Raw genomic sequence first — 10561 nt, 5'->3', positions numbered from 1 at the left:
GCCTCACCAATATAGAAACTACAACTCCCAGAGGACACTTTGGCCACCACTCCATTCTCCGCCACTGGAAGCCCAGCGCGGGGCACGGCGGGAGTTCGAGTCCGAGGAAGGATTAAGGGTCGCGCAGAGAGCCAAGAGGGAAACCCGCCTCTGACGCGAGGACTCCTGGGATGAGTAGTTTCTTCGGGCCTCTGACAATTCCTCAGGGGACCACAAGCCCCATCGGTCACCGCGGTAGTCAGCAGACAGTGGGAGAGCATTTCGGTACTTGAAGTTCCCTAGGGTAGACGCATGGGCGCTAAGACTGCTGGGAGATGTAGTGCTCTTAGGAACCGCAAGCGACGTCGGGAACGAGAGGGAGTCCGCGAGAGTGGTGAATGGGGAAAAGAGCTTAAAGGAAAAGTGAACTCTAAATGAACTGATGCAGCCCCCGAGTGGCCTGAAGCCAGGAATTGGCCTAAAACACCCCAAAAAGAGGCGGGGCCCGAGAGACCTGTGCAAAATTGGGAGATGAGTGAGAAAGAAGTGAGACTTAGGGCCTAATAATAAACGTCTGAGAGCTAAAATGAGCGTGCCCCGCGTGGGGAGGTGACTCCCTCGCCCTGACCAAGGTGCACGCCCAGGAGTGACCCTTCGCTGTCCAGCCTGGGGTCTCCCCGCGACAGCCGGCGGAGAGACAGATGCGCAGGGCCTGGCAGCAGCACCGCGTGCCTCCTGAGTGCCCTTGGGAGACCCGAGGCATCACCCGAGCGCATCCCCGTCCTCCCGGGCCTCCCGCCTGTCCACCTGCGTGTGTCCTGGGCACCCGTCCCTCTCCGTGCCCGCCGTTTGTTGTCGTGCCTTCGTGTGTGACCTTCTTATCCACCCACGTGTGTGTGTGTCCTCCAAAGGCTCGCGCCCGCCTGCCTGCGATTCCACACCTGTCCACCTGTGACTCTGTTTCCTTTCTTCTTTATCCATCTTTGCCTCTTCCTGTCCACCTGTGACTGGATGTCGTCTATTGTCATCTGTGTGTGTGTCCTTCCCATGCCGATCCACTTCTGTGGGCGCCCCCTCCCCACTCTGGGAGAGCAGAAGATTCTACTGAGCTCAGCCCCTGAAAACTGTTGAAGTTTGGGGAGGAGGCCAAAAAGGAAGATGGAAAGGATGATGGGGGCCGGGGGTGATGGCCACAAGGAAGAGCGACAGTGACAGGCCCAAGCTTGAATCTTCCATCGCACAAGCCTACATGACCCCTCCCTGCCAGCTTACTCCATGTCTGCAATCTCTCCCCGCCTTCAGAGCCAGACCAATATGCCACTTCCACCAACCCTCCTTTCATCTCTTTGCTCCCCACTCTGCATGCACAGAACAGTCTTTCTCAGAACATTCTTTCTACACGCCAGTTCTTACTGGGCCTAAGATCCCTGGGGGAGCTTCTTAAAAACACAGATCTTGGAGCCCCTGGGTGGCTCAGTCCAGTTGAGCGTCCAACTTCGGTTCAGGTCATGATCTTGAGGTTGGTGAGTTCAAGCCCCGCATGGGGCTCCGTGCTGACAGCTCAGAGCCTGGAGCCTGCTTCGGATTCTGTGTCTCCCCCTCTCTCTCTGCCCCTCCCCCATTCACACTCTGTCTCTGTCTCTCAAAAATGAATAAATGTTAAAAAAATTTTAAACAAGCTCTATGCCCAATGTGCGGCTCAAATCACGACCTCAAGATCGGGGGTCACATGCTCTACCAACTGAGCCAGCCAGGTGCCCCTGAAGGATTATTTACAGCAAACTTCGCAGACCTGAAGGAAAAGGGTTTTCTGATTGAAAGGTCTACCAGCTGCTCAGCATAATGGATTACAAGGGCCCGGCACCGTTGGGGAATTTCAGAACACCGGAGACAAAGAGAAGATCCTACGATCTCCCTCTGGAAGACTGCGAACTTCATAACAGACACTCTGGAAACTACCTGACAGCGGAACCAGTCAGAAGGAAAAATGTTTCCAGCCTAGAATTCGACTGGGAGACATCAATCGAGTGGGCGGGCAGAATAAAGACACTTTCAGGCCGGTGGGTTCTCAAAATAACTTCTGTTACAAACACCTTTTCTCAGGAAGTTACTAGAGGATGTTTCCATCCCAAAACTGGGGGGTGGCGGCGGATTATTCGTGAGAGAGAAACACCCATGATATAGAAAACACACAGAAGTGGGCAGGGCCCCCAGGGTGCTGGGGGACAGAAGTGCCAGGAGGGCAGCTGGGCCCCAGGTAGGTGAAGGCCGCCTGTCAGTCTGGTTCGGGACAGATGGCTTCAGGGACCGCGACAGCAAGAATTTGAAATCGATGGTGTATCTGATGTGTCCAAATATTTTGAGAAGAGTTTGAGTGGAAAAGGAGAGATTTTGTGGCTGATTTGGTGAGAACCTAGAAATACAAACAAACAAACAAAAACAAAAATAGGTGCCCAGGGGGCTCAGGTCATGATCCCACTGTTTGTGAGTTCGAGACCCACATCAGACTATGTGCTGACAGCCCACAGCCTGGAGCCTGCTTCAGATTCTGTGTCTCCTTCTCTCTGTCCCCTCCCCCGCTCACTCTCTGTCTGTCTCTCAAAAATAAACTTAAAAAAAAATTAAGAAACAAAAATAGTTGACAACTTAGAGAAAACAATGTTATACGTAAAAGGAAAATAATATGGCGCAGATGTAACTGACATGTGAACCTGAGTGTTCATACAACAGACATGATCACGGGACTGTACTGGGATGATGGGAACTTGGGGGACAGGAAACGTCCATGTGGCTGAGACGGACAGAGGAAAGAGCAAGATATATTCCAGAGGGTTCTGTCAATAGATAAAGCCCACAAGAGAAAAATCAAGATATAGCCATCACAGCGTGTTGCTCAGAAATACGGAAGTGAATCGCCAAACGTTAGTCAAAATGGCTTGAATGTTGAACGTTGTTGTCTCGTGCTGGACCCGGCAGCACACATCCTGAATGTTGTTGTCGCTGGAGAGGGAAGAGAGGAAAGTGGGGGCTGGGACCACTGTTTTTGATTAAAACTTAGAGACCTCTGTTTCTTTTAAACCACAGGCATCTGTGACTTTAAAACAGCAGCAACAAATCTCCGCACAGAAGTGGAGACCCCGTAACCTCCGGCTCCTGATTTGCTTTCATGGTTGGTCCACACATGACCCTCTCTGGTCTCTCTTTAAAACTGTGTATGGCTGTAACCAACACCCACGTCCCTCCCAGCCGATGACTCCCACTGATCTGTGCTTCTCCGCGCTCCCCTTCCCGCTCAGGGTCCCCTCCTCCCCCAACACTAGGTATCCACTCTCCCGAAAACTTTTCCATGTATATCTAGTTTTTTCTCGCATCCATATGTACAACTGAAAATACACTGGTCATTTTTAGCTGTGTCTAACTTTACCAAAAGGGTATCAAGCTGTAATGACTTTTCCTTTCCCACGCAATGTCATATGCCTTAAATGTATCCACATTGAACACGTCTGTTATTTTTTGTTTTGGTACTACTTTGTACGAACATACAATTTATCTATCCATTCTGCTAGTGAGCAGCTGAATTGCGCCTCGGTGTTTGCTGTTATGAACAAGGTGGCGATGGTCTTTCTCCACGTCTCCTGGTGCGTGCGCACAATGGTTTCTCTCGTGTGCACTCCTGGGAGTGGAGATCATAGCGTATGTGAATGTCAGACCTTACAACGTGCCATCAAACTGATTTCCAACATGTAAGTGACTGTCCACCTCCTACTGGGTGAGCATACGTGGCTTCTCACTGGGGTCTTGATGGGAATTTACTAATCACCACTGATAATAAAGTAACATTAGTAATGACTAATGACATTAGTAACTGGTGTCCTCTCACATGTGTTGACCATATATTTTTTTTAAGTGTATTTCTTTATTTTGACAGACAAAGAGAGGCAGAGAGAGAAGGAGAGAGCAAATCCCAAGCAGGCTCCGCACTGTCAGCACAGAGCCCAATCCGGGGATCGGTCCCACTCACTGTGAGATGAGGACCTGAGCCGAGATCGAGAGTCGGATGCTTAACCGACTGAGCCCCCCCCCCGCCCCCCAGGCGCCCCCGTAATTTTGTTCTTACGTGAAATTGTTATTTGTGAATTTTGCCCATTTTTCAGTTGGGTTGTTTCTCTTTACTGATTTGTACGTGTTCTTTGTATAGTCTTGACATAATCTTAGGTTGGTTTGCATGAATACTTTGAAAAAACAAAGAAACGCACCGAAAAATAAAGGAGGGAGGGTGAATTTGGAGAAAACTGGAAGCTTCCATACTGGACCACGAAGTCAGGTGCGTGAGGGTGACAACAGCACCCAGGGCCGCCCCAGCCGCCTGTCTTACTCATTTCCAGACCCGCCCTTTCCCCCCAAAATTCACCTGCCGTCGGGCACAACACCTAACAATGCCTGAGGAACTACGTGGGGCAAAGGAATGAATGAAGCCCCAGGCCATAGGCAGCGTGGTGGCAGAAATGTCCTTTCAGTACCCGATTGCCATCTGTCCCCGTAGAAGCCACCACCGCCTCCTCCAGTAGAGCCAATCCTGCTGTCTAGTGGAGGGAGGCTCTCTCTCCCCTGAGAGGGAGGGGACCGGGAGCTAGCCCACCAGGGCTCAATCTTACCAGGGCAGGAAGGGGCCCTGACCCCTCCTTAGCGAGCACCTCCCAGGCTCCTCCCCTCCCCAGGCGTCTGTCCCTGGGGTCCCAGAGGCCACACTCCAGGTGAGAGAGGGCTGCGGCGGGCGGCCACACGTGACTGGAGCCCTGACACTTCTGTGGCCCTGACCCTGGCCCCAGACCTCGTTCCTTTACGCCGCAGGGACTTAGGGGAAAGCAGACACACCGGGGGTTTGTGGCTGCACAGAATGGCGGGCGGCCCATCCAACCCGGGCACTTCTGGCGGTAAGCAGCTAGGTAACTTCCAGAACCACTTGTGGGCAAACACCACAGCGGTGAACGGCCGTGTGCCTCTTCCAGTTTGCAAATTGCAGAGCAACCTGGAGATCCTTCTCCCAGCGCGGACAGCGTGCACACAGGCTTCTTCGCTACAGCATCGTTGGTTGGTGTTATCACAAGAGAGGAAGGAACCTGAACGTCCACCAACAGGGGACTGGCTAAGTCATCGCGACAGGAGGAATTGTGAACTGTCACACAGCCGTTACAATGAATGGGACAGACCTTTGTGGCCGACGTGGAAGGGGTCCCACGGTAAACTGCTTAAGTAAAAGCCCAGAACGGTGCATATGGGATGCTGAGATCTGTGTGCAGGAATCCGCTTTGTGTTGGCTTCAAAGTTACATAGGAAACGACTGGAAGAACACATACAAAATTGGTCATATTTTCGTCTCTAAGAAGAAAACTGGGCAGCTAGGAGATAGAGATACCGTGGAGACTGCTTTCTTCAAAGGCACCTTCTTTACCTCCTAAGTCACGTATCGTAAACGTGTATTAATTACTTACCCAAAAAACGAAATTGAGTTTTGAAAACGGCGATGCGGGCCTCATGGCGCTCTCGAGGGGCTCTGCCCGTTCCTGTCCTGGAAGATGTCACGTCTCTCCCGAGAGCTGAGGAGCTGTTGTCACCACAGTGCTCGGGAGACAAGCCTGGGAGCCTCCTTGGCCTTCCCTTATCGGGCACACGCTCAGCAGCAGCCAAGCTGCACCCTCTCCCCTGACCTGGCAGTCCCAGGCCTTTTTAGAAGCTTCTAGAAGTTCAGCTCTGCTCATGTTTCTCTCCTGCCCAAACCCTTTAATGGCTCCCACCGTCAACCAATTAAATCTAAATTCTGGGGACTCGGGCCCAGGCATTAGCTGTTTTTTTTTTTGTTGTTGTTGTTTTTTAAGCACGTTCTATGCCCAACGTGAGGCTTGAACGCACGGTCTGAGATCAGGAGTCACACACTCTACCGGCTGAGACAGCGAGGCACCCCTGCACTGGTATTTTTTTTTAATTCTTCAAGTGACTAATGTACAGCCCAAGTGGAAAGTCACTGCCTTGGAGCAGTGCCGTCCAAGCAAATGGTCTGTGATAACAGAAAAGTTCCATGTCTGTGCTGTCTGATAGGTGGCCACGAGCCACGTGAGGCTACCAAGCATTTGAAACGTGGTTTGAATGGCAGAAGAACTATTTAATTGTGTTTAATATAACAATTTCAGTTTCGAGAGTCCAACAGATTGGACAGCACAGTCCTAGAGAACGAATCCAGTGAGTTTCACTTTTTGTAGAACAGAGCCCTCTTTTATTTTTAAAAAAAATTTTAAAATTGTTATTTATTTTTGAGAGAGAGACAGTGCGAGTGGGGGAGGAACAGAGAGAGAGGGAGACACATTCCAAAGCAGGCTCCAGGCTCCAAGCGGTCAGCACAGAGCCCGATGCGGGGCTCGAACTCACGAACTGCGAGATCATGACCTGAGCCGAAGTCGGACGCTCAACCAAGTGAGCCACCCAGCCTCCCCAACAGAGCCCTCTTTTTAAAAAATATTTTTTTAGGGGCACCTGGGTAGCTCAGTCGGTTGAGCATCCGACTTCAGCTCAGGTCATGATGTCGTGAGTTCAAGCCCCACTTCGGGCTCGCTGCTGTCAGCCTGCCAGCACAGAGCCCGGTTTGGGTCCTCTGTCCTCCCTCCCCCGCTTGCACTCTCTCCAAAATAAATCAATATTTAAAAAAAAATTTTATTATGAAGGATATTATACCTATAGAAGAGTTAGAACATATGCATTTTTTAAGAAAAATATCTAATATTGTACTAGCAGCTGAGGGCTAACGCATAGCAGCCAACCATGCACCAGGCACCGTTTTAAGCATTTCCACAGAGCACACACATGAACTGATTCTAGTCAGCCCTTTCCCAGATGAGAGAGTTGAGGCACAGGAAGGCTGGGTAACCGGTGAGTGAGTGAGCGGTGGGGCTGGGACTGGAGCCCAGCCAAGCGGCCCCCAGGGCGGCAGGTGCCAGCTTTAACAGGCACATGCTGTTGCCTGAGCAGCCGGGGGCAGGGGAGCCCATCTTCTCAAAGTGCATAGCACTAAGAATCTAAGAGAACAATAAATACCGTGATAACACATTTATCAGGCACTTACTATGTTCCAGGCTCTGCGCAAACACTTTAAATACGTTCCATCACAACCCCTCTTTACAGACATACAAACTGAGACTTGGCGGTTAGGTAGCTCTCCTAGAGTGGCGGTGCTGGAGAGGGTGCTGGGCCCAGGTCACTTGGCCACCCGGACTCTTGGTAACATGCAGAAATGCACGTTTCCGCCTTTACGTTGGCTGGCATGTGTTGGGGGGCAGTGCAGACACGGTTTTGGAAACCACTGGTCCAGGGGTGCCTGGGGGGCTCAGTTGGGTAAGCATCTGACTCTTGATTTCGGCTCAGGTCATGATCTCAACATTGTGAGACCAGCCCAGCATGGAGCCCGCTTAAAATTCTCTCTCTCTCTCCCTCTGCTCTTCTCCCCGGCTGGTGCTCTTTCTCTCAAAAAAAAAAAACAACAAAAAAACAAAAACAGCCACACTGGTCTGAACTAGCCATCTTCCTTCCCTTCCTCCACTTTACAGAGCATATAACTGGTGGTAGGGGGTGGGGAGGGGGTCATACAGAGCCAGCACAGGAGCGGAACCTCTAACTTAGGCAGTCAAAGGAAGGCAACTAAACTTTCCTTTGAACCAATTAAGCATCTGAGGTTTTCACAGAGGCAAATCTTTTCACTTCAGGACACCCCATAAGGTAGCTATTTGTATCACATTAAAAACAAAATTTAATGTTTATTTACTTTTGAGACAGAGACAGAGACAGAGACAGAATGTGAGAAGGGGAGGGGCAGAGAGAGAGAGAGGGAGACCCAGAATCGGAAGAACGCTCCAGGCTCTGAGGTATCAGCACAGAGCCCGACGCGGGGCTCGAACCCATGAACTGTGAGATCATGACCTGAACCGAAATGGGACACTTAACCAATGGAGCCACCCAAGGGCCCCTATTTGTATCGCGTTGTTATAGTGGAAGGGAATTTTGTTTAGAAATTCTGTCTCAGCCATTTGCCAAAAGCAGGATTCAAACCAGTTACCCGAACAGGCAAACCCAGGTCGTTTCTACTAGACCACACTGCCCAATCCCCTAGCACCCAGCACAGAGCATCGTGCACACCTCCCTCCCTGGGTCCCTCCCTTCCTGATGTGGACACTAAGTATCCCACCACTCCCCTGACCTAGCAAGGTCCAGAGACTTGGCCTCGGAACCCTAGAGCTAGCTCTGCACCCCCAGGCTTCTCTGCTGTGGGGCCCCAAGTCCCCTGACTTCTGTCCTGACCTCCCTCTCACACAAAAGTGGAACCAGGCACCAGCCTCCACAGAAGGATTTCACTGAGACATTTGTGAATCGGTTCCAAGCGGGGCTGGGCATCTAGGGGCCTGTGACCTGTGCATTTTAGCTCCTACCCCTCAAATGGTGATGCAAACTAGAAGCATCAGCACCTTGGGGGTCGTGAGAAATGCAGCCACCCCAAGCCTACCGAGTTAGAATCCTCTCTTGGAGAGGATTCCCAAAAGATTCGTTTGCACACTGAAGTCTGCAGAGCAGGAGTTAGACCTGACTCCCCGGGGAAGCCGGCTTATGCCTGGCCACCCGTGTAACTGACCCTCTGCAGCTCTGGGCTCATTGTTAGGGCCAGCTGTGAGGTGGTTGAGGATGTTATTGTAAGGAGAACTTGGATATTAAATTGCAAGCAAGGCCTGGGAGCTTATGGCAACAAAGGGAACCTGGTTGCTTCCTTTCAACCTTGATCTGCACGGTGGTCTCAATGCCGGGCCCAAGAGATCTGCTGGAGAATTCTGAAGTCTGGCAGCCACCTCCCAACAGGCTATTAAGATGCAACAAAGTGGAGAAATGGATAGAGCTCTTGGTTTTAACGAACTGGGCTACACGACATCGTTAAACAGTTTAAAACATGCTTGTTGCCCTCAAACTCTGCACATTTATAACAACTGGCCTGGACGCTTCAAGGAAGCGTGTTGTGACACAGGACTTTCCGAAACATCTTCAAAAACTTGTGACAAGACTCTGGGCTAACAACAATAAGAACAAACAAAAGCATTAGCCTGACAGAATGTGGACTATCACACTGACAACATTTCAAACTGGAATGCTTTGCAAAGTAAACACCAACTGGAGTCTAGCTGCTCTGTTGCAACAAGTTTGGATTTGCTTTTGAAGCAAATCGACAAGTCCGCGCGGAGGCTGGGGCCACGCATCGCAACAAGAGTGGCCCTCTGTGCCAGCAGCGCCTGGGACAGGGCCGGAGGGACTCCTATTCCAAGGGGGAATTATGCCGGGAGGCCACACTGTTATAAAGGCAAAACTTGTAACACGCATTGCCGTAAGGATGTCATGTGTAGGGACAGCGGGCTGATAGGAAGGACGCTGTAACAGCCGCGGGCCTCCGCTAATAAGTAGCCACCCCATACGTCGGACGGTGTCAGGGCAGAATGTTATCCCACCTCGCAGTTGAGGAAACTGACTGAGGAAAGTGCAAGGAAGGGATCCGGGTTCTCAGGAGGAAGGCACGTGGACGTGGGCCTTCTGCGCTTCTTTGCAGGGATATCTTGCATATGCTTTGAGGTCGGATCAGGAAACTTGTGCGAAGAAAAGCACGTTATTTTACCTATTCAAATCCAGAATATCTAGTTGCAAGATGTTAAGGATCTGGAAGTGCGGTAAGAGATCAAAGTTGTCTTATCTGAGACCACACAGGTGTCTGGATTTGAGCGAATCCAAGATCACGGTGACAGCAACCCAAAGAAGTAATGACAGTAGTCCCGTTTGGCTTAACGGGGAGAGACCCGAGTTCAAGGGTTGATTCTACCACTTGTGATCACAGAACCTAGGCTACGATGTCGTCTCTGGAATCCAGCAAAATCACTCTTGGGAGACCCAGATCCGAGTCATCAACTTTGGGAAGCCTTCAAAGAGTCTTCCCCAGTACCCGCCCCCCACCCCCACCCCCGCCGCCCCCCGCAAGAAGCAGTGCCCTCTGCTCCCCAAGCTTCACGGCTTGGTTTACTGATGGTCTGGGATTTACTGGCATTGTACGGTCTCTTCCCCGCGAGAACAGGGCTCGTCTCTGCGGGCTGAGCTGGCGGCGGAGCCCAGATCGCTTTTGCCAGGAAGTAGCACCCAGAACGTGGCCGCTTTGTACCCCAAGCCCTCGGACACCTCCCGGCTTCCAAACTGGAGCCTCGCCCCTCAGCCGAGGCCGCTGCGGGGCGCACAGCCCGCCGTTCGGACCCCCGGCGATCCGCACGTCGGCGGCCGGCGCGCACTGGGGGCGCAGGGCAGGGACCCACACGGGCCCCCGCGGCCGCGTCGGGCCCCGCGAGCCAGCGCCCCCGGGCCAGGGGAGGGGCGCCAGGCCGCTCCGTCCAGCCGGGCGCCAACTCCTCCCGGCCGGCGTGCGGGCGGGCGCCCCCCGACAGCTGCACACAAAGCCCGCTCGGCGAGCTCGGCGCTCGGCTCCTCAGGCCTGTGCCGCCGCGCGCCGCCGGGCGGCCCC

Source organism: Puma concolor, chromosome E4, assembly GCF_028749965.1.
Source record: "Puma concolor isolate L17-30 chromosome E4, mPumCon1.1.hap2, whole genome shotgun sequence".
Taxonomy (NCBI): domain Eukaryota; kingdom Metazoa; phylum Chordata; class Mammalia; order Carnivora; family Felidae; genus Puma; species Puma concolor.
This window is presented reverse-complemented; position numbering follows the sequence as displayed.